At 37.8% G+C, this 26,777-nt stretch overlaps 1 long non-coding RNA gene across 1 annotated transcript; it reads left to right on the top strand.

The window, feature by feature from the left end:
* Positions 1-3,823: 3,823 nt before the first annotated feature.
* On the top strand, positions 3,824-24,935 carry LOC129628796 (uncharacterized). The gene is made up of 2 exons (XR_008702908.1): positions 3,824-6,523; positions 24,801-24,935. It is a non-coding gene; the product is annotated as an uncharacterized LOC129628796 (long non-coding RNA).
* The last annotated feature ends 1,842 nt before the right edge of the window (positions 24,936-26,777 follow it).

Genomic DNA, 26,777 nt, shown 5'->3' with positions numbered 1-26,777 from the left:
AGCCCTCTTGGTGTGGCTGCTGCTGCTGCTGCTAAGTCACTTCAGTCGTGTCCGACTCTGTACGACCCCATAGATGGCAGCCCACCAGGCTCCCCCCGTCCCTGGGATTCTCCAGGCAAGAACACTGGGGTGGGTTGCCATTTCCTTCTCCAATGCATGAAAGTGGAAAGTGAAAGTGAAGGTGCTCAGTTGTGTCCGACTCTCAGCGACCCCATGGACTGCAGCCTACCAGGCTCCTCTGTCCTTGGGACTCTCCAGGCAAGAGTACTGGAGTCAGGTGCCATTGCCTTCTCTGCTTTGTGTTGCTAGGGATTCTCAAAGCACGATTGCTCCAGGGTAGTTGAGCTTCTTACAAGACATCTGAGAGCTCCAGCAAAATTTTAAGTTCCCAAGGCAGAGTATGGAAGGCTTATTAAAAGCTAGCTTCGGAAGTGTGCCACATTCTATTCATTAATCAAGTCATGAAGGAGAGGGAATTCCACTTTACCTCGCAATGGGAATAATTACAAAGAATTTGTGACCCTTTTAAATCTATCACATATTCAAGATACTTAGAAAATTGCTGAACTCTTTCTCTCCTGAAAACTAAGAATTAAAACTAGGGAAAGAAATACTGACTCTGTTCGAAGCTTGAAAGTTCTAATCTCAATACAAGAGAAACTGAAACAACCAAAGTGATGCACTTATGAAAGGGTCAAGAGTTAACTGCTATTATTTTTCTCAAGCAGAAGACTGGTGTATGCATGGAAAGCGGGTTTAAAAGGCACTTCACAGAACACTGTCAATCTCTCAGAGACAAAGAATTTCTAGTGGGTTGGAAATGCCACAATAGGAAGACGTGTCAATCAAGAGTTTTGATTAGACCAAAGTGTTAAATTGACACAGGAAACTGAAATCTCAAAAGAGTATGTTTAATTGATTCCTTTACCTCTCCAGTGATTTTCAAATGCTGTGAAGAACTTAGCATGTTCACAGAGGCAAACCCAGCATTTTTGTTGACCTCGACTAGTTCATTAAATAACCTAAAAAATAAAAAGAAAATCTTTTTATGTAAGAGAATGATAGATATAATATGTATTTTAAATTTTCCTGCAATCAAACAAGATCATTGGTACTCCAAGAGAAAATATACACTTAAAAAAAAAATCCAGCAATTTTTCTCCTTGTCATTGTTTCCCTACTTGTGTCACCCTCTTCTCTTCCCTGTTTTTGGTTTGTTTTTTTTTTTTTAATAATTTAAAACAGTTCTGATTTATATGCATTTCAATATTCCTGGTTTCCAACAGCTTTAATTTTCAAGGATGGAATTTTAAAATTATTTTTCTTCTTTCCGTTGTAGTACATAATAATAATAATAGCAACAATCTTTTTTAAACCTTAAGCTCATCACACTTCATTATCATCATCTTTCTTTGTCTTAAGTAGTCTTTGATGAGTGGCTCTAAATAGCTGCTTGTTGCTCTGACAAGGATAAACGGAAAGCTGTTGCTGTATCTTTATTTCTCAGTATCCTTTCCTTAAGCAGATGCTCACTCTCCTGCTCTTATTATACATTAATTTATAGAGTGACTGTTTCTGATCATTTTAGACAGCTGTGTATGTTCTCTGACTTTCCCCTGCCCCTGCTTCTGTTAATTTTAGGCTTCTAAGTAGTTATTCATTCAGTAAATGGTTTTTAAGTACCTATTGTATTCCTCTCATCATGGTACTAATTTCTGATCAAAGCTGATTAAAATAAGGCTGGTGCTCTTAAGCAACACGTAGTCTAGGAAAAAAGGAAGAAGAGCAAAGAACTACTGAAAAACACGTGAAATGCCATGGTCCAGGAATGTATTAGAAGTTCAGTAGAGTCAGTGTAAATTTTTTGTGGACCAGAGAGCAGGTAGGTTTCATCTTCTTAAAAAAAAAAAAAAAAAAAAAAAAAAGCCCTAATAAAGACCTTTCCTGTCATACTAAGGACTTTGGACTTTATTCTGTAAATGAAGGCTAAATGGTGAATGACAAAGACAAATATGCATTTAAGATTCTTTCATAATCAAATGTTAAAGTCCATGACCTTTATCTTCAATTTTGTGATAAATTTCAGCATATTGTTTATAAAATTGTCTCCACGCATGTATATATGTGTATAAAGTGCTCTCCCTTCCTCACATCTTTCCAGATGACAAATTTAAATGAGTTTGCTCCCTAAATATCTTTTCTTAATTTTTAGAATAAACCTTCAGAAGTATTTTACTAAGAAATCACTATTTGTTATTTATGGCCTTCCTTACAACAGACACATGGGCTATTTTTAACAAATATTTATATCTGAAAAAGATACAGGTTTGGATAATACTACAAGTAATAATGATAACAAACATTTGTTGATATCTACTCATTTTCCAGGCACTCTAATAATTATAGATATTTTCTCATTTGTCCTACAATAATACTATCAGGTAAATACTATTGCTATCTCTCTTTTACACACGAGAACACAGAAACACAAAGATTTAGTTACTGTGCCCCAGATCCCACAACTAGGAGGTGGGCATCAATGACTGCAACATAGACATGATTCTAGAATGTATAAACCATTTCAAGAGCCACTTAATAGATGTTATCCTATATTCTGGTAACTGCTAAACAAATCATATTTACTATTTTCTTATTTTTATTTTGTATTTAGCTATATTATCCTGAAAATTCTAAAACATCTTATCTTGCTGTAGTAGCCTATGTTAAATATATCATTTTATTTATTGCAATATAATTTGAATTCAGTAAAGTACACAAATTTTAGTGTACTGCCTGATGAATTTTTGTGTGTGTACACACATATTAACTGCACCCAGATCAAGACATATTCCTTTTCCCCAGTGGTTTCCCTATGAAGCCTTCTAGTAAACATACAGCTATGTACCCAGAGGTAACCACCATCCTAAACTCTATTACCATAAATTAGTTTCATTCTATTCCTGAATTTCATATGAACAGAATCATGCAGTAAGTACATTTTTAGTTCTATTTCTTTCAGCATAATGTTTTTTATGATTTTCATGTAGTTATATGTACCAGCATTCTTTTTCTTTTTCTCTGCTATGACATATCCTATTCTCTGCTATATAGTATCCTATTAAAATTTTAAAGTAAATTATACTATGGGTAGATGTTTGAAATGTTTTCAGTTTGGAACCACGGTGAATAAATCTTCACATTGTGTGTGTGTGTGTTTACATGTTCTTGTCCTTTGCTAAGGAGCAGAATTGCTAGATTGTAGAAGAGATGTATGTTTAATGTTGTGCAAAGGGTTGTTCAGAGTGATTTATTATTTTATTTACACTCCTACCAGCAATGTATGAAAGTTATTTTTCTTTACAATGTCTCCAGTACATAGCTTTCTAATTTTAGCTTTTCTGATATTTCATTTTGGTTTTAACTTTTCATTTCACTGAGCCATCACTGAATCATGATAAAAGAGCAGATTGGGTATTGCAAGAAAAAAACCAATCCACTGGAATTTTTATTTCAGTTATTGCATTTTTAAGATCTAAAATTTCTTCTTAGTTCTTTTTTAGAGTTTCTATATTTTTCTTTAAGTGTCCCATCTCTTCACAGATTGTATCCATATTTTCCCTTAAACTATTTAACATATTATTAATAATTATCTTAAGGCTCTTCTTGCCTGCTAATTTCAATAACTTGCCTATCTGCAAGTCTGCTTCTATCAACTGTTTTCTCTTGGTTCTGAATCACATTTTCCTCTTTCATGTTTGTAATGCATTTTATTATATTCTGAGAATTGTGTATAAAGGAATATTGGAGAGTGAATGTTTATTTTTTTATTTCTCAAATAGTGCAAGCCTTTGTGTCTCCCAGCTTGTTTGAGGGCTGATCATTCATATTCCTCCCAGGAGGATATGTCCAATAGGTTGAATATGTAAATTGATTTTCACTTGTGATTAACTCAAGCCCCAGTTTCCTGAGGTGCCACCTCTTTGATATATTCAATATTTGTGTAGGGACAGGATTGGCAGAAATTTTGGATATTTTTAGCTCACCTTTAGATTCAATTCTAGATGTGTTACAGAATCCAATAACCTTGTTCTCCTCATCAGCCCCTCCCCTAACATTGTATTCTGAGCAAAACTAAAGGATGATGGAGGAGAATTAATGACCGCTTGTTGTCCTTATGTTTGACTCTCTTCCAGGTGCAATCTATCTTCCCAGACCATGTTGTCGAAAGCCCAGATGATTTCACTTTCTGCATGCAGATTTCTCCAAAGTCCTTTGCATTCCCACCTGTATCCATAGCAGGCACCTTTCTCAAAGTATGAATGCTGATATGGCTCTGCTTACCTATAAAAAGCTTGCTTTAGTCTGGAATTTAGTGCAATACTATGTCTGCTAATGATAGAAAACTTAACTATGTCAATTCAAGTGACTTGGTCATGCCTGCTTTAGAATTCAGTAACATTGGGTAAATATCCAAGTCAATTCAGGTCCCACCCCCTCTTTCTCATTTTCATCTCATTGGTTATGAACCCAGTATCTAAGGTGCTGGTTATCATTCTGGCACTGAGAGATAAGGGTATCATCACATCACTCTGGTCTTGGTTCTGGCTTCTGTTATGGAGAAGCATCTTATCTGATCCCTGTCATTCTAAGCTACAAGATAATGCTAATAATTTGCAGGTGTCAGATCCTTGTAATCTGTATCTTCTCTACTCTCTTATTCTCTCTCAGTTATCTCGCATTCCCTCTTGGAGCTCTAAGCTATTGCTTTCTTCACTGCTATAGGAATCTGTTCTCTGGTCCGTCTGTCTACACTATTCAGTCAGTCACTCCTGAGTATGGTTTAGATGCACATTCCTCTAAGGCACAAGGACCTTCTTAGACTACATAAAGTGAAGAACAAGTTTGTCTGTTCACCCAAGCCTATGTGGAATTTCTTTCAACTTGATCCTGGGGATCTCTACCCAAAGGAGTGGAAGACACGATTTCTATTTGCATCTATGCTCTTTTCTACTTATATATCTGTCTCCAAATACCACCTCATCTTCCCCCTTCCAGAAAATGTTTCAAGTTCTCTCAATTTAATGTGCCTGAGAATGTGCCTTCCTCAAGTCCTCACCTCCAGGTGAATGGAGTCTTTAAGATATTACAAACTATGTTGCAATGTTCTAAGTTCTAACGTATCGTGTACTGAGGCAGAGGGAATCCCTCCATATGGACGGCACTGTCTGAGGGGTTTGGACCCACCCAAGACTTATTGAAAGGATGTATACTGTGCGTGTGAGTCCTTGAGGTTCGGAGAAAGCATAGATCTTAAAGAACTCAAGGGTCGTGAGGAGCTGGATAACTGGAGCTGGTTCATGGGGGACCCAATCAGATCAGATCAGTCGCTCAGTCGTGTCTGACTCTTTGCGACCCCATGAATCGCAGCACGCCAGGCCTCCCTGTCCATCACCAACTCCCGGAGTTCACCCAGACTCATGTCCATCGAGTCAGTGATGCCATCCAGCCATCTCATCCTCTGTCGTCCCCTTCTCCTCCTGCCCCCAATCCCTCCCAGCATCAGAGTCTTTTCCAATGAGTCAACTCTTCGCATGAGGTGGCCAAAGTACTGGAGTTTCAGCTTTAGTATCATTCCTTCCAAAGAAATCCCAGGGCTGATCTCCTTCAGAATGGACTGATCTCCTTCAGGGGGACCCAATAGGGCTACCTAATTCCAATCCCACACAACGTGGTCTATTCCCCATGAAGGGGAGTTGGGGGAGGTGCTGGGCGAACTCAAAAGTCTTGCTGGGGCGGGGGATGAGGGTGAGGGGAGCGGCTGGCTGAGGGATCTTTGAATAAGAGACACCACCTGGGAAATAAGAGACACATTGCTGAGGTGGTCGTGGCTCAGGGAGGCCCGGGAGAGAGCGAATGCGCCTGCGTGGCTTGGGCAATTCCCCGGAGCGAAGGGAAACACACAGAGGAGTCAGTCCCGGCCCGAAGCAATTCGGAGGAGGTCGGGTTACTCTCCGGAACTCTTGTGGGAAAGAAACCAAGCATCTGCCAGTGTCCGAGCTCACACTTGTACAGAGCCTCTCATTCACTCTGAAGCTGCACGTTTTCGGGAACACCGAGGCCTTGTTGATAGGTGAGACGGACTAGTAGAATGAGAATCACCTGGGAGTCTTGGTTCATGGTGAGGCCCAAGGACCCCATCAGCAGCACGATCTAATGGGGACTAATTGGTGTCACGTCAACCCCAGTATTGCAAATGGGGACCCTTCTCCCCCATGACAGTATCCAGGTGGTTTTGGAAAGACCATGGCCACACTGACCTTGAGGGCCTGACAGTCTAGGGCCAGCCGAACTATAGCTCACTGCTCATGTGCCTGCTGTTAGGTGGTTAATGCGTCTGGTCTTCAATCATTTACTCGAAGATGCTGGCAATACCACCCCTTCCTCAACTTTGGTCTATGGCCGCATGTCAAGATTACCAAGACACAGTTGAATGAGGAAGAACATAGCTGAGCCTGGTTTGCAGGTAAGTGCGCACAGTTTGATGGTAGTAACCGGAAAAGAATTGTTGCGGCCTCGTATCCTTGGACTACAGTGAAGAAGCAATAGTGTCCTGTTAGCTGTGTCTTCAGGTGATATATCTGGAGGGTGTGGAAAAGGGTTGGCAAGAGTATGACTGTATACTGATTGATAAATAGTGGCTCAATTTTGCATGGAATGGTCGGATGATTGGAAGGACCGGTAACAATATTTAAGCCGATTTGATATATGGTTTCCTCAAAATGTGCCTGGAGTATAGAATATATGTGTCTTGTATAAATATTCATGAAAGACATATTGCAGACCAGGCTTTCAGTAATCAGATAGACTATAAGATGCGTTCTAGGGATGTCTTTGTGACTCTTTAATCTTATCTCAATGCTTGTTTGCTCAATGGGTTGAGCAAAGTGGCAAAGATAGCAGGTTATATGCATTATAAACAACCTTGGCTTTCCCTCACAGAAGTTCATCTGGCTAACCCCACTGCTATGTGCCTCATATACTAACAGCACAGACCAAAACAGACCCTTTTCCCTCCAGTTAGGGGTTGGAGGGTTGAATAGTCAGCCATATCAGCATGGATGGGGCAGAATTCCACCACCCCTGCAGGAATAAACTTTTTTTTTTTTCCCTGAATATAGATTGTCTTTGTTAGACATCCTGAATCCCATATTTCCCATAATTGTATCCCTTATACATTGTTTTTAACAAAGAAATTCTTTTATGGTGAAAATGACAAGACAGCTTGATACTTAAGGGATTTATTATAAAATGGTTCAGTGGTCAGTAAATTATTCAGTATGATACCAGCTGGTGACAACGACTTGTAAATTTGAGGTGCTGTCCTATGGGATGCTCTCTAAACCAGTAATCAGTATCTACATTTTTTGGCTTTCCATAGGCAGAATATAGCCAGCAAGGGCATGGTACTTCTCATTATTTCTCTTAATGAACCTTTTGTCAAGATTGGTTTTTATTCTCTCTAGCTATACTTTTGGCAGTTTTAGATTTTTGGTTTCCAAGACAGGAAATCATTCATGAGGGCATAAAATAAGAATTCACTTGACCTTGATGCTGAGGTTGCCAGCTGAGTGTTGGGGCTCTTTCTGCCCTTGAAGCAATGAATAAAGAATGGAGTGGATAGATTCTCTGTAGTGACTGACGAGAGAGTGAATATGATTGATATTACACAGTAGAAGGGGGAAGTATATCTGAAGCCCACAGTTTTCTCTAGGATGCTTGTTAGCACTTCTGCTTCACTTGAAAAGATTCATGGAGTTTAAAAATAAGCAATAATAATAAAAACTACTAAGTCTCATCCCCCACAGGGAGAAAGGTTTGTATCACTGTATCACTCGACCCTACCAGCTGAAGAACACACAAGTTATAAATACCAACTATCACTTCAAGACTAGTTGAAGAAAGTTATTACAACCCTATGGTATTTTTGTTTGCTTGTTTGTTTTTGATGTTACTAATTCTCTATTTATGTATTTAATCAATTTCCCATTTTTTATTCCTTTCTCTTACTATTTCATCCAAAATATGTTGGTAATGGTTAAAATTAGAACTTAATCTGAGTTTTCAGTATAATAGAGTGGCACTATAATACTGTATGGAAGAAGAATAAAAAATACCCAGACATGGACATGGCTAATAATGGAATGAAGGATATATTTGGATATTTAACAAAGTTGTGGACTTGGTGGATAAGTTTTATTCAAGGCATAATAATAAATAAGAAAAAGAGTACCCTTTTAAGTGATGAAGTGCATGCAGTCTAGAATAAGGATGTAACTTTAAAACATCTTTATATACCAACTGTCACACCATAAATATACATAAAGCAAAAGTGCTTGTAGAAATTCACAGTAGTTGTAGGTGAATTTAAATAAACTGTCAGATCATGATTGATGAAGCAGACCAAAATATGTAAGAGTTCTTGTAATATAATAAATCATATGGTTGACCTAATCAGCATGTCCCAAACACAATACCCTAACAATACACAATACTGTTCCTTTGTGTATTCCCATGGAACTCTTAAAACAACTAATTACATATTAGACCGCCAAGGAAACTTCAGTAAATTCAGAAAGATAGAAATCATGTAGATCATATTGATAACAAATAATCTAAATATTCTCTTTTGTTTCATATTCATCTAATTCCCCTGTTCCTTTTAGCAAACATTTTGCTGTTAAAATACTTAATAGAGGACTTGGATAAAAATAATGGAAATGCTTATGAGGAAACTGCTTCTGGTTTCTGCAGTGGAAAGAGCAGAATCAACTAGTTGCATATTTTCCCCCTAGGGAATAAAAATAATGCATTCCTTCTCTTAAAACAAACAGAACCTTTTACAAATCTTTCATTTTCTCTTAATAAGCCTTCAAATCAATTCAGGCTAGTATTAAAAAGCAGAACTTTCCCTGGGGGAAAATATTTGGAAAAATTATTAACTTAATCCTATTTTGCTCTTAATTATTTTATTCATTATAAACCAAGTCTCATAATATCCTAGACTAAATTAAACAGGCTTCAATTATAAAAATGGAGCATCCCAGCTACTAAGATGAATCACATAAAAGAAAGAAGAGTCTACTTATGTCCCTCAAATTTCAATATATTTAGAAAGTTATTGACCACTCTCAACATTCTGGATGAATTAAGTGGACAGAAGATATCACTGTATATGTCTGGTTTTGCACAAAAAATGTATATTCTTTATTCCTCTCAGTATTCTCTTACCTGAGAATGCACTATATTTTTATGTAACAGTACGTATTTGTTTATCCATTTAATTTTTCATTCTCATATTGGGGTTCTGCATAATCTCATTACTCAAATGTGGCAATGTAATATACAAAACAAACGAGGTGTGAATGTGAATTGCTCTGCAAATCTCAGTGTAATGAGCAGCACAGGAAAGTATCAAATGCCTTAGGAATTCAATCTTTCAACAATATTTAATGAAGACCTAGTAAGTGCCATGTATTATTCCAGGTACTGGAGATAAAACAGTGGCCAGAACAGTACTGTGCCCACATTCCACTAGAGGAAACAGAAAACAAAACAGGCACAAATGTCAGAGTTTATTATGTGCTGTGAAGAAAAGTAAAACAAGCTAGGGAAGATAGTGCCGGAGAGAGAGGAGCTTGCAATTTTATACATGCTAGCCTGAGAAGGCCTCTCTAAGAAGGTGACTATTGAGCAGAGATTTGAATTAAGCAGCAGCAGCAGACTGATGTGTGAGATAAGAATTTCCTTGGCAACGGGAAAGCACGTGCTATGTCTTAAGGTGGGACTGTACTTGAGGTTGGAGGAAGAGGACAAAGAGACACATATGGTTACAAAACAGTAGTTGGGGTGGAGTGTATGAGAAATGAGACTTCAGTGGTAGTTAAGAGCCAGGTCATGGAGGGCATTGCAAGATATAGTGACTTTGGCTTTAACTCAGTGAGATGGGAAGCCTTTTGGAGAGTGTAAGGAGAGAAGTGATGTGATCTGATTCAGGTTGTAAAAGACTTCAGGAAAGCTCAAATATGTGAGAGAATGGACAGATATATCAAATTTGCCTGAAAGCTGTCACACTGTATAATGGCATCTACAGTGGACAAATGAAGTATTGGCTTCAGTGGAAATAATGTGGGATCAGTAACTTTTGAACGGAACCGGTGATTGGGCAGCAGCCAAAGTCCTGGTTGTAAGGCTAAAAATTAGACCTGTGGAATCAGAGTGTGTGCTGACTATTGTATTATGGGCAGCTTTAGCATTCAATCCTGAGTGGGTAATCAGGTGCTTCTCCTTCCTAACTCTTCCAAGAAAAGAGAAAGTCACTCACCAACATGCCTGAGCAGATAGAAGACTGTTTCAGAAACAAAACTGAGTAGGACTTGGGGCCAGATATTGGTGAGATGGTTACCTGTGGCTGATGAGATCCAGGAAAATAAATGAGTCATCCTATTGAAACTGGCAGCCAATGACAAGCTGGGGACATTTCTTCTCTGTAACTTTCTCCAAGATCCTCACATCGTATAAAACTTGTGAAATGATTTTGTTCCATTCTTGGAGCTCGACAGCATTTCCACATATCTCTTTTAGGGTATTCTGTGTATGTTGACATGTTGCATTACAGATATTTATTGATATGTCAGTCTTCTGCACTAAATTTTGAGCAAGTTAGGTACTCAAAACTATGCCTTACTATCTTTGTATCTCCCTAGTGCAGCTTTTGGCATGTAGGATTTACTACTAAATAAATAGTTATGTATTTCTAGGAACAAAGAAGCAAATAAATGTAACTTTTTCCTGCAGGCTCTACTTAAAAAAAAAATCACCTGGTTTTTAGTTGCTGAGTCATGTCTGACTCTTTTGTGATCCCATGAGTCCATAGCCCACCAGGCTTCTCTGTTCATGGGATTTCTCAGGCAAGAATACCGTGATGGGCTGCCATTTCTTTCTTTAGGGAATCTTCCAGAGCTAGGGATCAAACCAATGTCTATTGCATCTCCTGTACTGGCAGGCAGATTCTTTACTTCTGAGCTTCTGAGGAAGCCCCTAGAACTAGTTCAGTTCAGTTCAGTTCAGTTCAGTCGCTCAGTTGTGTCCAACTCTTTGCAACCCCACCAATCGCAGCATGCCAGGCCTCCCTGTCCATCACCAACTCCCGGAGTTCACTCAGACTCACGTCCATTGAGTCAGTGATGCCATCCAGCCATCTCATCCTCTGTCGTCCCCTTCTCCTCCTGCCCCCAATCCCTCCCAGCATCAGAGTCTTTTCCAATGAGTCAACTCTTCGCATGAGGTGCCCAAAGTACTGGAGTTTCAGCTTTAGCATCATTCCTTCCAAAGAAATCCCAGGGCTGATCTCCTTCAGAATGGACTGGTTGGATCTCCCTGCAGTCCAAGGGACTCTCAAGAGTCTTCTCCAATACCACAGTTCAAAAGCGTCAATTCCTTGGCGCTCAGCCTTCTTCACAGTCCAACTCTCACATCCATACATGACCACAGGAAAAACCATAGCCTTGACTAGACGGACCTTTGTTGGCAAAGTAATGTGTCTGCTTTTGAATATGCTGTCTAGGTTGGTCATAACTTTCCTTCCAAGGAGTAAGCGTCTTTTAATTTCATGGCTGCAGTCACCATCTACAGTGATTCTGGAGCCCCAAAAAATAAAGTCTGACACCATTTTCACTGTTTCCCCATCTATTTCCCATGAAGTGATGGGACCGGATGCCATGATCTTCGTTTTCTGAATGTTGAGCTTTAAGCCAACTTTTTCACTCTCCACTTTCACTTTCATCAAGAGGCTTTTGAGTTCCTCTTCAATTTCTGCCATAAAGGTGGTGTCATCTGCATATCTGAGGTTATTGATATTTCTCCCGGCAATCTTGATTCCAGCTTGTGTTTCTTCCAGTCCAGCGTTTCTCATGATGTACTCTGTATATAAGTTAAATAAGCAGGGTGACAATATACAGCCTTGACGAACTCCTTTTCCTATTTGGAACCAGTCTGTTGTTCCATGTCTGTTTCTAACTGTTGCTTCCTAACCTGAATACAGGTTTTTCAAGAGGCAGATCACGTGGTCTGGTATTCTCATCTCTTCCAGAATTTTCCACAGTTTATTTTGATCCACACAGTCAAAGGCTTTGGCATAGTCAATAAAGCAGAAATACATGTTTTTCTGGAACTCTCTTGCTTTTTCCATGATCCAGCAGATGTTGGCAATTTGATCTCTGGTTCCTCTGCCTTTTCTAAAACCAGCTTGAACATCAGGAATTTCACGGTTCACGTACTGCTGATGCCTGTCTTGGAGAATTTTGAGCATTACTTTACTAGCATGTGAGATGAGTGCAATTGTGTGGTAATTTGAGCAATCTTTGGCATTGACTTTCTTTGGGATTGGAATGAAAACTGACCTTTTCCAGTCCTGTGGCCACTACTGAGTTTTCCAAATTTGCTGATATATTGAGTGCAGCACTTTCACAGCATCATCTTTCAGGATTTGAAATAGCTCAACTGGAATTCCATTGCTTCCACTAGCTTTGTTCATAGTGATGCTTTCTAAGGCCCACTTGACTTCACATTCCAGGATGTCTGGCTCTAGGTCAGTGATCACACCATCATGATTATCTGGGTCATGAAGATCTTTTTTGTACAGTTCTTCTGTGTATTCTTGCCACCTCTTCTTAATATCTTCTGCTTCTATTAGGTCCATACCATTTCTGTCCTTTATCAAGCCCATCTTTGCATGAAATGTTCCCTTGGTATCTCTAATTTTCTTGAAGAGATCTCTAATCTTTCCCATTCTGTTGTTTTCCTCTATTTCTTTGCATTGATCGCTGAGGAAGGCTTTCTTATCTCTCCTTGCTATTCTTTGGAACTCTTTATTCAGATGCTTGTATCTTTCCTTTTCTCTTTTGTTTTTCGCTTCTCTTCTTTTCACAGCTATTTGTAAGGCCTCCCCAGACAGCCATTTTGCTTTTTTGCATTATTAAAACTAGTTATCCACCCTTAATTGAATAAAAACTCTACATTGCCATCATTATAGAGGGTTTGTAGGGTTTCTTTCCCTAAAAATTTTGAATGAGAATAACTAAGTTTTTGCACTAAGAGTTAAGCTTTCAAATGAGAAAAAAACCCAAAATTGCTTTAAAGGGCCAAAAAGGCATTCTAGGTCTGTATAATTTTAAAAGAACCTGTCTGAATACACACACACACGTGTGTAATTATATAGAATAGATGACAATTATAAAATATACCTGTAACACATCAAATTAGTAATAATTTTTATTGAGTACTTTATGACAGTTATTCTAAGTTCTTTATGTACTTTTTAGTACTTAAATCACTTAACAACACTTTTTTCAACTTTGTGTATCAGTAAATTTGGAAATATAGAAGTATGTCATTTTCTATGAAAATCAACATTAATATATCCATTTATGGATTGATAAATATGGTGTAATAATTTGGAAAACTAGTGAAAGATCTATTTCCCAGCTTTTAATTAAACTCAGAGGAGTGAGTTTTACTTAGTCTCTAAGTAATAGACAATCTTTGATTCAATATTTTCTGATAAAAAAAACTGAAATATTTCCAACTCATTTTATGAGACTAACCAAAATCAGGCAGGGATACAGCACAAACTAAAAACAGTCCTTAAATTTCAAGTACAAATATCCTACATTCAAGCAAATTAAAATCATTACATATTAGAATAAGTTGTTTTGTTTTTTTTTTTTACAGAAGCCCAGGATGGCTCAGCATTCTGAAATTTGCTACTGTAATTGACTGTATTTTCAATGTAAAATTAGATTTTTACATTGTATATTATCAATATCCAATTTGATTATATGGATGGGTTAATAAAAGCTGATAAATACAATAAATCCTAATTTGATAAGTAAAGGGCTTCCCTGGTGGCTCACATGGTAAAGAGTCTGCTTGCAGTAAGGGAGACCTGAGTTCAATCTCTGGGTTGGGAAGATCCCCTGGAGAAGGGAATGGCAACCCACTCCAGTATTCTTGCCTGGAGAATAAGTAAACAAAACACTTAGCAATCTACAAGTAGAGGGAAAGACCCTTTCCAAACTGTGTTCTAATCAGAAATATACAACAGATTTTGTAATTAGAGGTAAAACATTAGAAACATTCCTCTCAAAAACACTTAGCAATCTACAAGTAGAGGGAAAGACCCTTTCCAAACTGTGTTCTAATCAGAAATATACAACAGATTTTGTAATTAGAGGTAAAACATTAGAAACATTCCTCTCAAAGCTAGGTATAAGAAATGATTTCTACTGTATAAAATGCTACTTCATGATAGCCACTGTGGGGAGAGAAAATGATGAGGTAAAAATATTGGTAAGAAAATATTTCACCGCTGAAGGGGTTTTTGTTAATATCTATTCCACATTTCCCCCAAAGGCAAAATATGAAAATACAGATATTAATATCAACTTTATACTGTTTTTAAATATACTTGATATTTTTCCCTGTAAAGCACTTTGTAGAGTATCTTACACAGAAGAAATACGTAATTCCTATCATCATCATCATTGTCACCATTTACTCCCTGAAGCTGCAAGTTTAAAGACCCAACCGAAACCATAGTAATTTCTAATATATTTAAGAGAGTTAATCTGCATCGAGTTAAAGGTGGAGATTAAACCTACCCAACTTTAATAGGTATAAATTCACAAGGACATGAAGAATAGGAGAGGAGACAGTGTCAAAATTTTGGAAACTGGAAATTACTTGAATAAGTCAGGCATTTAAGCAGAATAGAAAATTCCCCAGTGATGTGGGAATTGTTGGGCTAGGAACTTCCAGAAGACGGTATGTATGGAGTATGGGATTGAGGTAAAGAAACTTGGTTAAAAGAAGTTAAGAAGCCAGGTTTATAAATTCTCTGCCTCATACCCCAGCTCCTTCGCCTCTCTCCACTCCTCACCACAAGATGTTGGAGATTTTTTTACTTGTGAGAATAATTTACTCGAGAGACACCACCAGGCACCTTTGAGGTTGGGGGTGCTGTGCTGCAAACAGGGGGATTAACTTGATGTGTCCATTCCACATACAGAGACCATAAAACCTCTTACCTTCTTCAGCTGGAATGCAGGTCTTTACCTTTTAGGCAGTTTAGAAGAATTTCCTCTGGGGAATCCAGAAGAAATTTTTTAAAATACAGCTAAGGTTTTCTAAAATTAACCAGTTCCGTCAGATGACTTTGCTCAATTGCATTCATGTCCTCAGAGCTTTCAATCTAATTTTATACTGCTGCTGCTGCTGCTAAATCGCTTCAGTCGTGTCTGACTCATTGCGACCGACCCCATGGACTGCAGCCTACCAGGCTTCTCCGTCCACGGGATTCTCCAGGCAATAACTCTCGAGTAGGTTGCTAGTGCACATAAATACAAGCAGGTAAACAAGGACTACCAAACATCCAAGGAAAGTTTCTAACCTGAAAGAGAGAAAAAGGCAGAAAAAATAACCAGAGAAGAAGAGACTTGGAGGAAACAGAAAATACAAGGAGAAGAAAGCTATAACAGCGAAACCAAAATCCCCAAAATGAATGAAGTACAAGTTACCATGAAAAGGAAGGTTCAGAAATTAAAACAAGCTCTTGGAAATTTAAAACATCATAGAGCTAAAATAACTCAATAGGGCTGGAAAATAATGATAAAGGGAGATTTTTAAAATAAAGGAAATGAGATGATTCTATAAGCTTCCAGACAGAGGAAAAACAAATGTTACAAAGGGCAAAGAAATCAAATGACCTCAGAATTCTGAATCCTAAAAGATAACGAAATGAAGCAATATCCTCCCTGAGGAAAAATTAACTTTATTCAAAAGTTTCCATGCTCAGACAAGTTATCAGCCAGAGGAAAGATATTCTTAAGACATTTTGATACACATAAGATCTTAATCTCTCACTCCTTCTAAACAAGCTGGTAAAAGAGGTGCTCAACAAAATAAGGATGTAATTGGAGGACAAGGAAAACATGAAATTACGGAAGCTTCCACTCTAGAAACAAAGTGCTAGGAATGCGTACTCGTTTTTTATGATTTGTATCGTGTTGGTCCAAAGAGGGTTTTAAAAGTTTTAATTGGTTGTCAGAATCTAAAATTGGGAGTTTCACATAAAAATATGCCTTCCAGTTTCTGCTGAAAATTCAGGCTGGCAACACTCTCTACGGTGGCGGATGTGAGCTGAAAGTGAGGAACCACGCCCACTGTGCCTGGGTCGCGACCTCTTGCGCAGTCTCTCCTCTGCACGGCCCCTCCCGTTCTTGCTGTTTATTTGACAGTGAAACAAAGTGCCATTTGCCATTTATCATTATACTTACTTGTGCTCTTACTTTCTTACAGTGGAGTTCAGCAAAATATTTCTCTCCCAAAATTGAAATATAAAAGTAAGAGGGCAATATATATTTTTAAAGAAAAATAGGAGAACACATATTTCTTATTCTGATTGAAGAGGATGCTGCTTGTTCGGTGTGCGAACCAAATGTGGCTGTGTTAGAAAACTGCAGAGTAAGTCATTATTATGAAACACAATTATTTTGGACAGAATTGTGATACATATTTGAAACTATTCATGAATACAAAACCCAAGATAGCAAAGACTTATTATTAAAACATTCTTTTTCTGTGTGAAAAGAATAGTACTACTGTGGAATAGAGTTGTCTTAAGTAAAATTATTCTCCATGTATTCAAAGCCTCTGGCAGATGAGTATGTCTATTGAATGAAACAGTGATAGTGAATTGAGACCACAAATAATTTCTAATTTAGTTCTTACAGAATTAGTACTTATCAGCATGTTGAAGAGTTAGCTGAGAATTTGCCGAACAATTGCATGAAAAAGTCAAGTTGTATGTGGCATGTTTCTACTGCAGGTGTTGAGAATGTAGATATAAATAATTCCACCTAGGCAACAGTATTTATTATGACAGATTGTTATATGATCAAAAAATTTTGAACATGGTACCCATGACAAACACAGCATTAGGAACCAATTTAAACTGTTTTACAAAGCATCTTATGAATTTTAGTATAGACTGGTCAAAATTGACAAGAGTGCCTACAGATGGTTCAGCTAAGGGATGGTTCTTCAAACGTTGGATCTCTTATAGGGCATAAATTTGAGGAGAAAACATTTTGCAGTGCTGAATGAACATAAATTCATTGTATCATTCAACAGGATAGAATTGTGTTCACAAGTTCAAAGTGAAACTTCACCCATATCATATAGAATCCTATCAACTGCACGGAATCGAAAATTCCAACTCAAATTGGCTTATAATATGAAAATTAATAATTTTATATGTAGGAAGTTCAAACCAAGGGAAGGTTTAAGGTTGATGGATTCAGTATCTTTGATGTGTCATTAAAGACCGTATGCTTGCTCCATGTCAGTTTTACATTCAGGCTGATGAGATGCTGGACACAGTTTTCAAAAACTTTACTATCCAGTGGAAGATGTGAAATCTTTCCTAAAACCAATCACTGGTAAAAGGAATTATATTAATACCAGTAAAGCCTGCCCTGGAAGCTGGAAGTTGAGTCCCTTTCCCTGAAATACATGAACAGTTAGAAGAAGTTGATTTTCTAGGGGAAAAAAAAATCGGGATTCTATTGGGATTAAAGAAAAGGGATAGAGATATTTGGTAAGAACAAATACTATTATCTGAGTTGTGTTCTCCTGGCTTGAACTGAAGACAGTTCTGTCTTGATTGATGAACTGCAAGTCCAATGTGGTGGCTGGCTCTGTTAAACTGAGGTTAGGTGGTTTTCTTATGAAGTGGTACTGAATCATTTTATGGAAATTTTAAAGCAGTGAAAATCAGCTAACTGGTGAAGACTAGATCAAATATTTTCTGCTGGACATTTTAACCTTCTGAAATTCCTTTGACTGTTCTCAGCAAGGTCTTCAAAAGAATTTATATCATTACACCAATGTATGTTTTAATTTGCTCTTTTCTAGGGAAGTTATGACTTTGGGAACTTCATTAGGCAGGGCCCAGTTGGTCTGCTTTCCTAAGCAGAGATTGGTTTTCAAAATGAAGTAATGGCTTGAGTTGCTGTCTAAAAATTCGGAGGTTAGAAAACAATTTTCAAAAATAAAATTCTTTAATTTCAAAATTTATGAAAATAAACTATTATTTTCCAGTTCACTTTCCTAAGTTTGAAAATGTGAATGAAAAGTACTAATGGATGTTACTGAATTATAGCACCACATTGTACTAAAACTAAGTAGAATAATATTAGAAACCAAAATTCTATAAATATCCTAGGAATTGATTCCCTAAATATAAATCATGTTGCAAGATTTTATCCATGTTCATGAGTAACTATATTTGTGTACCATTCTTTTCAATCAAGAAATTACTTAAAAATAAGAACTACTCCAAAAGATCAAAACTAAAATGATACTTGATTTTTATATTATGGTATCACAGAAATAGGGCTTCCCAGGTGGCACAGTGGTAACTAATCCACCTGCCAATGCAGGAGACTCAGGAAACAAGGGATCGATCCCTGGGTTGGGAAGATCCTTGGAAATGGCAACCCACTTCAGTATGCTTGCCTGGAAAATTCCATGGACAGAGGAACCTGGTGGTCTACAGTCCATGGGGTCGCAAAGAGTCAAACATGACTAAGTAAGCATGCATGCACCAAAGAAATATGTGAGGTTTCAGACTGGAAATCAAAATAGTAACACATTAAAGAAAAGTTTTAAGAGTTTATTATTTCTATAATTAAAATTTTAATATTGGGTATTATTCATGTTTTATTTTGCTGATTGCTTACACTGAGATATTTCTCTAGTAGTTGGATTTTTTTTTAAGCACATGTTCTGCTTTTTGTGTTTCAGTTACTGCTTGTAGACATTTAATTTGCTATCTGTTTTGGGTCTGAATGAGGTCTTTTAAAAATATATGCTGAATATTTTATGTAGGACTGGGTAAAGGTTCTGCCTTGACCCTATAAAGATTTCTTTCTTAATCTCAGGGTGGTAGTGAGACTGTCTCTTCAGTGATTTAGTTATATTTTCTGATGATGCTACCTACCTTTATTTAATTCTAGATCTTATCGGGTATAATGGAGACTTTGATGTGGCAGTTTTGTCTGGCCATGAGTTCCCAGGCACTTGGTCAAACATTATTCTGGGTGTGCCCGTGAAGATGATTCTCGGTGGAATTAACATTTGAATTGCTAGACTGAGTAAAATAAAGTGTTCTCCCTAAAGTGGGTGTGCCTCATTCAATCTGTTGAAGACCTTTAATGGAACAGAAAAGCTAAGTAAGAGGGTATTTCTCCTACCTAACTGCCTTGAGCAGAAACTTGGAGTTTTTTCCCTGCCTTCAAGCTTGAATTGAAACATCAGTTCCTCCTAGGTCTTGATCCTGCTGGCTTTCAGACTGGACTATACCTTTGGTTCTCCTGGTTCTCAGACCTTCAGACTTGAACATAAACTGAGCTTATTGACTTCCTTGGGTCTCCAGCTTGCCAAATGCAGATTTTGAGACTTGTAACCTCTATGACTGCATGAGCAAATTCCTTAAGGATATCTATCTGTTAAAACATATGTTTTGAGAGAGACAGAAATTGATTAGAAGGTCTTGGCTTATGCAGTTAAGGAGGCTGACAATGAGAGAGCGCACGTGTCATAGCCCAGCCTGAAAGCCAGCAGGTTCAAGACCCAGGAAAAGCCAGTGTTTCGGTTTGAAGATAGATAGATAGGTCTATCAGTTCTGTTTCTCTGGAGAGCCCTGGCTGATACATTGGAAGTCATTTGTTTTTTTTTCTTTTTCTTGTCCTCTTGCCTCCAGCCAAAATTGCCTTAGCTAAGTATTGATTTTGTTCTTCTTCTCTTGACTTTAGCTAGATCCAACGTCTGTATAGTCTATCAGAGTATTACTTTTCAAAGTTGAGGATCTTGTTAAGATGCACTTCTCGTATTGTAAGTCTGGAGTAAGGCATTCATTTCTGCATTTCTAGGAAGATTTCAGCTGATACCGATGCTGCTGACCCCAGGACCATTGTTTGAATAATAGGTGTTTGAGGATTGTATTTTTACAAACATTTGATACCCCTAAACTTTGACCATATATCAAGGCTCACTTTATCTGTAGCCTTTGTTTACAGATTTGCATCTTGGCATTTCAACACAGAAGTACCTTAAATGAGACCGTGTCTTTCAGAACCATCTGTTGCCACCTAATGATAGCTTAGAAAAACAGTGAGGGTGAAGTCTTGTTAGAAAATCATACCATACATATAGAATAACTGTATCCTTATAGAAAGATAAGCATCTTTAGAAGAAATTATCAAAACTGATTTCCCACAAAGTTTCCAGAAACATTGTGACTTCTCCGATAGAATTAAGTTAGATCTTAGAAATTTTTCTTTTGTGTCCCTCACTTTACACTCATCATTCACCATCTGTGGAGTAATGAAATAAACAGAGGCTTCAGAGTTAGACATAGCTTAGGAAATAACTTCTTTGGATTTAAATTTATTATCTGTCAAGTGAAACATACTCTTTACTACAACATAACTCCTATTTTATTTGGAACCCTTACTAAAAATATAAGGGCTGCATAGCAGAAGCCATAGATTGTAGAAAACTTTGGATATTTTAATTTATTCAGTTGGTATTGCCAAATTCACAGAAGCAAGAGAGTGTCTAAGACCAAGTCTGACTTGGAGAAAGAGTCTTAAGGCTGATTTTTTTCACTACAGATAAATTCTTTAATTATTTTATTATTTCACCTCCCTCAAACAATACTCAACTGTAGCCATCTATCTATTTCCATATGAAGGGAACACAGAGGAAGAAGTAAGGTAGAAGAAACCTTACCAGAGATTTTTGCTATTTATGATTTGTTCTAAAACTCCTGTTCTCTCTTAATCTGATTGAGATATAACATTTCATAATTTTCATTATTTGCCTATAAACTCTGAAGAAATCTGGCTTATCATAGTGCCCTGAGTCAAACCATAAAATCTATATCAATATTACTCCTTAGCATAATTAATATTTAACTCAGTGGTGATCTCTCTTGAAGTTTAATAATATCAAGAAAGATTTTAATTCTTGAGGAAAAGAAATTAAGGAAATAGACACATTTTTACAATGATATAGTGTTTTTTCCCCTCTGCTACCAGATTCTGAGAGTGTGTGTGTGTGTGTGTGTGTGTATAAAAAATTGTGCTATGACGATGCACTCCTGCCTTTGCCTGGGTCTTCTAAAGAAGAACTGGAGGCAAGAATTAGGTTGGCAGTAATTTGGGAGGAAAGTACAAGCCTTAGGCATTGAGAGTGAGGAAAAATGAAAATGAAGCAAGGAATATAATGTGATACATACAGCAAGTCACTAGGCAGACTTGTTTACTTGGGCAAGTACAGTACTTCTAAGGAACGACTACAAAAGGAATTGAACTTGGAATAATCTATAGGAGAGAGAAAAAAGGTGACTAACTAATTCACCCGGTTAGTTCCTTCCTGTTTCCCATTTCCTGCTGCTGCTGCTTCTAAGTCACTTCAGTCGTGTCCGACCCTGTACGACCCCATAGACGGCAGCCCACCAGCCTCCCCCATCCCTGGGATTCTCCAGGCAAGAACACTGGAGTGGGTTGCCATTTCCTTCTCCAATGCATGAAAGTGGAAAGTGAAAGTGAAGCCACTCAGTCGTGTCTGACTCTCAACGACCCCATGGACTTCAGCCTACCAGGCTCCTCCCTCCATGGCATTTTCCGGGCAAGAGTACTGGAGTGGGTTGCCAGTGCCTTCTCTGTCCCATTTCCTAGTGGTCACTATTAGTTCCATGGGGACTAAGGTTCCTGGATTGCATCATCTGGCCTTTCAGCAGCCACTCAAATAATGAGGTTCTGTAATCTACAGTGGTGTTTAATCCAAGTTTGAAAATATGTAGCAGGATTACCTGGTACAGGTGGGACACTGACCAAGACAGAGAAAGAAAGAGGCAATTGCAGGAAACCTACTGAGAATTCCACCTTAGAGGATCCAGGTATTACAGACTGTTTCACATAGTAATGTGTATAGCAGTTTAATAACTCATCCAGAGTTTTAGTTAAAATCAGGCTTTTTAATAATCATACTGTCATTTGTTTACATCTGTTGAGAAATATTTCTATTGCCAAAATGCTTTGGTAGTGTTATCTATAAGGTTTCTGGGATAATTTTACATAAAATGTGTATCTGCAGACAAGCATGAAAATGCTCTTTTTGTTAGCACTATATGGCAAATGAAAATAATTTTAAATACTTTAAAAATGCTGAAAGTACTTTGAGAAATGGAACTAGTTATTTTCTGGGTAAATACTTTGTAAAAGTTTTGCACCTCGGTGTAGGGAGTGAGGAATGCCGATGCTGACTTTGAGGTTTCCTTTGAGGACTAAATGATCAAACTGAGTGACAGAAAGGACCAAGTTGATAATGCATTTAATCTGTTTTAAGCCTATGTCATTTTAATATCTCTAAGACCTCTCAGTATAATTTTTGTATACTCCATGAGTGCTAGAGATCTCTTCAAGAAAATTAGAGATACCAAGGGAACATTTCATGCAAAGATGGGCTCGATAAAGGACAGAAATGGTATGGACCTAACAGAAGCAGAAGATATTAAGAAGAGGTGGCAAGAATACACAGAACTGTACAAAAAAAGATCTTCATGACCCAGATAATCACAATGGTGTGATCACTCACCTAGAGCCAGACATCCTGGAATGTGAAGTCAAGTGGGCCTTAGGAAGCATCACTACGAACAAAACTAGTGGAGATGATGGAATTCCAGTTGAGCTATTTCAAATCCTGAAAGATGATGCTGTGAAAGTGCTGCACTCAATATGCCAGCAAATTTGGAAAACTCAGCAGTGGCCACAGGACTAGAAAAGGTCAGTTTTCATTCCAATCCCAAAGAAAGGCAATGCCAAAGAATGCTCAAACTGCCACACAATTGCACTCATCTCACACACTAGTAAAGTAATGCTCAAAATTCTCCAAGCCAGGCTTCAGCAATACGTGACCTGTGAACTTCCAGATGTTCAAGCTGATTTTAGAAAAGGCAGAGGAACCAGAGATCAAGTTGCCAACATCCGCTGGATCATCAAAAAAGCAAGAGAGTTCCAGAAAAACATCTATTTCCGCTTTATTGACTGTGCCAAAGCCTTTGATTGTGTGGATCACAATAAACTGTGGAAAATTCTAAAAGAGATGGGAATACCAGACCACCTGACTTGCCTCTTGAGAAACCTATATACAGGTCAGGAAGCAACAGTTAGAACATGAAACAACAGACTGGTTCCAAATAGGAAAAGGAGTACCTCAAGGCTGTATATTGTCACCCTGCTTATTTAACTTATATGCAGAGTACATCATGAGAAACCCTGGGCTGGAAGAAGCACAAGCTGGAATCAAGATTGCCGGGAGAAATATCAATAACCTCAGATATGCAGATGACACCACCCTTATGGCAGAAATTGAAGAGGAACTCAAAAGCCTCTTGATGAAAGTGAAAGTGGAGAGTGAAAAAGTTGGCTTAAAGCTCAACATTCAGAAAACTAAAATCCTGGCATCTGGTCCCATCACTTCATGGGAAATAGATGGGGAAACAGTGAAAATGGTGTCAGACTTTATTTTTTGGGGCTCCAAAATCACTGTAGATGGTGACTGCAGCCATGAAATTAAAAGACGCTTACTCCTTGGAAGGAAAGTTAGGACCAACTTAGATAGCATATTGAAAAGCAGACATTACTTTGCCAACAAAGGTCCATCTAGTCAAGGCTATGGTTTTTCCAGTAATCATGTATGGATGTGAGAGTTGGACTGTGAAGAAGGCTGAGCACCAAAGAATTGATGCTTTTGAACTGTGGTGTTGGAGAAGACTCTTGAGAGTCCCTTGGACTGCAAGGAGGTCCAACCAGTCCATCCTAAAGGAGATCAGTCCTGGGTGTTCATTGGAAAGGCATGCTGAAGCTGAAACTCCAGTACTTTGGCCACCTCATGCGAAGAGTTGACTCATTGGAAAAGACTCTGATGCTGGGAGGGATTGGGGGCAGGAGGAGAAGGGGACGACAGAGGATGAGATGGCTGGATGGCATCACCTACTCGATGGACATGAGTTTGAGTGAACTGTGGGAGCTGGTGATGGACAGGGAGGCCTGGCGTGCTGTGATTCATGGGGTCGCAAAGAGTCGGACACGACTGAGTGACTGAACTGAACTGAACTGAACTGAGTGATTAATGAGATGGTCTCACAATTTTACAAGCACATTTGTTTTTGATTTCAGCAGAAAGCTGAGATTTCAGTGTTTTTTATTGTGCTTCTGTAATATTTCAGACTGATTACAGTCCACAAGAGGTCTCTGAGATTAAACAAAAATAAATGGTGTAATGTAGTGAGATAGACAACAAGCATCTATTACCTGATTATAGAATGGAGCACTGTTTTTAAGAACAAATCAGAACTTACAGGAAAAGCTCTGAAGTAGAGATATGAACTTCTATAAGGTATATGAAATTAGACATGCTGATGGTTCTGCCACTATACTGGTTGGGAGAATATTTCTGCCAACTTTGAAATTTGCTTAAAAAATGAATTACTTCTAACTTGAATAAAACTCTAGTATTTGAATTTAGTGTTCATGCAGGGCAGAAAAAAAAATAAATGATCTTTATTCTACCAAGATATTTTAAAAATTAATCACATGATACTTTACTTCTTCCAGAATGGCAGACTTGGTTGTCAATGAGGATATTCTCGCAACAGAACAATACATTTTAAAGAAGAGGAAAACCTGAAATGTGAAGGAACTAGTGAGAAATGAAATGGAAAATATATGTAAACAAATACTAACAAACAATTATATATCTAAACAAATACTGTGTGTGTATATATATATATATATATAGACAAGAGAATGAAAATACAGAATAGCAACAGCTTGTACATTAGGTAGAGGTTGATTATATTTATAGTGATTTAGGAGTTGTGTCTTATTCTGAAGAGGAATTAATAAATTGTCCAATATTAGAATTTGGGTGTAAAGTTCAAAGATAAAAGGTATAATGAAGGATACATGTTGCTAAAACAGTAAGAAGAAAAGACAGAAGCAATAGTATAGAAAAATAGTTTTGCCAAATATCAAAATGAATCCGCCACAGGTATACATGTGTTCCCCATCCTGAACCCTCCTCCCTCCTCCCTCCCCATTCCATCCCTCTGGGTCATCCCAGTGCACCAGCCCCAAGCATCCAGTATTGTGCATCGAACCTGGACTGGCAACTCGTTTCATACATGATATTTTACATGTTTCAATGCCATTCTCCCAAATCTTCCCACCCTCTCCCTCTCTCACAGAGTCCATAAGAGTGTTCTATACATCAGTGTCTCTTTTGCTGTCTCGTACACAGGGTTATTGTTACCATCTTTCTAAATTCCATATATATGCGTTAGTATACTGTATTGGTATTTCTCTTTCTGGCTTACTTCACTCTGTATAATAGGCTCCAGTTTCATCCACCTCATTAGAAATTAAAAAAATAATAATAATAAATAAAAGAAAAATAGGACAAACAGAAAAAGTTAAGATTACAAGTATGTTTGAATAGATTAACAACCACAGTAAAAATGAATTAATTATACAGAAATCTGCAAAAGGGAAGAGTAGAAATTAGAGTTTAGATATATAATTTGGAAGAACACCAGTGGGCCTGTGAACAATGAATAACACAGAGTGTTGCTCACCCCACAGTTCTGTGATGGTTAATTTGTACCTCACAGCCATCACTGAGTGACAGTACACTCAGAGAAGATACTAAGACAGGAACAGGTGCTTTGGACAGGCAGGCCTTTGGTTATATGTGTATCTCAGGAAGAATTTTAATGAACCCAGATTCTCGCATCTTCCAGTACATACGAAAGCATGAAGATCTTGAGATAGCTGTTCTTTGTGAATAGTAGTAATCTTTTACCAAGATGTATGCATGAAAAGTGAAAAAAGTGAGTCACTCAGTTGTGTCTGGCTCTTTGCGATCCTATAGACTATAACCCACCAGGCTCCTTTGTCCATTGAATTCTCCAGGCAAGAATACTGGAGTGGGTAGCCATTCCCTTCTCCAGGGGATCTTCCCAACCCAGGAATAGAACCAGGGTTTTCTGCATTGCAGGCAGATTCTTTACTGTCGGAGCCACCAGGGAAGCCCTTGACTACATGTATTTCCTAGCTAAAAATCATATATAAACTGGCTCTCCTCTACCTCTTTGGAACAGTTTCCTTATAGCTGAGTGTTCTCACCTAGGCTATAGTCCTCAGCAAGGTCCTGAATACAACTTAAACTCACAACTCTAATGTTGGGCATTTTTCTTTAAGTTGACAAGTGATCATGATAATAATAAAACCATGAGTATCCAGATAAAAAACATGTATTTTTGAAAAATATCAAAGAAACTGTAAATAGATATGTATTCTATCTATATTTATGGGAAAAAAACACGAAATCATAAATTCTCATAAATTTTTAAATCCAAGGCAATTCTATCAGAATTAAAAATCTCTTCTGCAGTTTATATGGACATACCCAAAGATTGGCAAAGACCTCATGAAGAAAGAAGATTATGTGACAACTTTCCCTATGAGTTATCACAATACAAATTATAATAATTAAGATAATATCTGTTGGTTCAGGCTGGGATGACATATGAC

The sequence above is a fragment of the Bubalus kerabau genome, chromosome 1 (assembly GCF_029407905.1).
Source record: "Bubalus kerabau isolate K-KA32 ecotype Philippines breed swamp buffalo chromosome 1, PCC_UOA_SB_1v2, whole genome shotgun sequence".
Classification (NCBI taxonomy): Eukaryota; Metazoa; Chordata; class Mammalia; order Artiodactyla; family Bovidae; genus Bubalus; species Bubalus kerabau.
The sequence above is the reverse complement of the archived record's forward strand: the minus strand, read 5'-3'. Positions and strand labels throughout refer to the sequence as shown.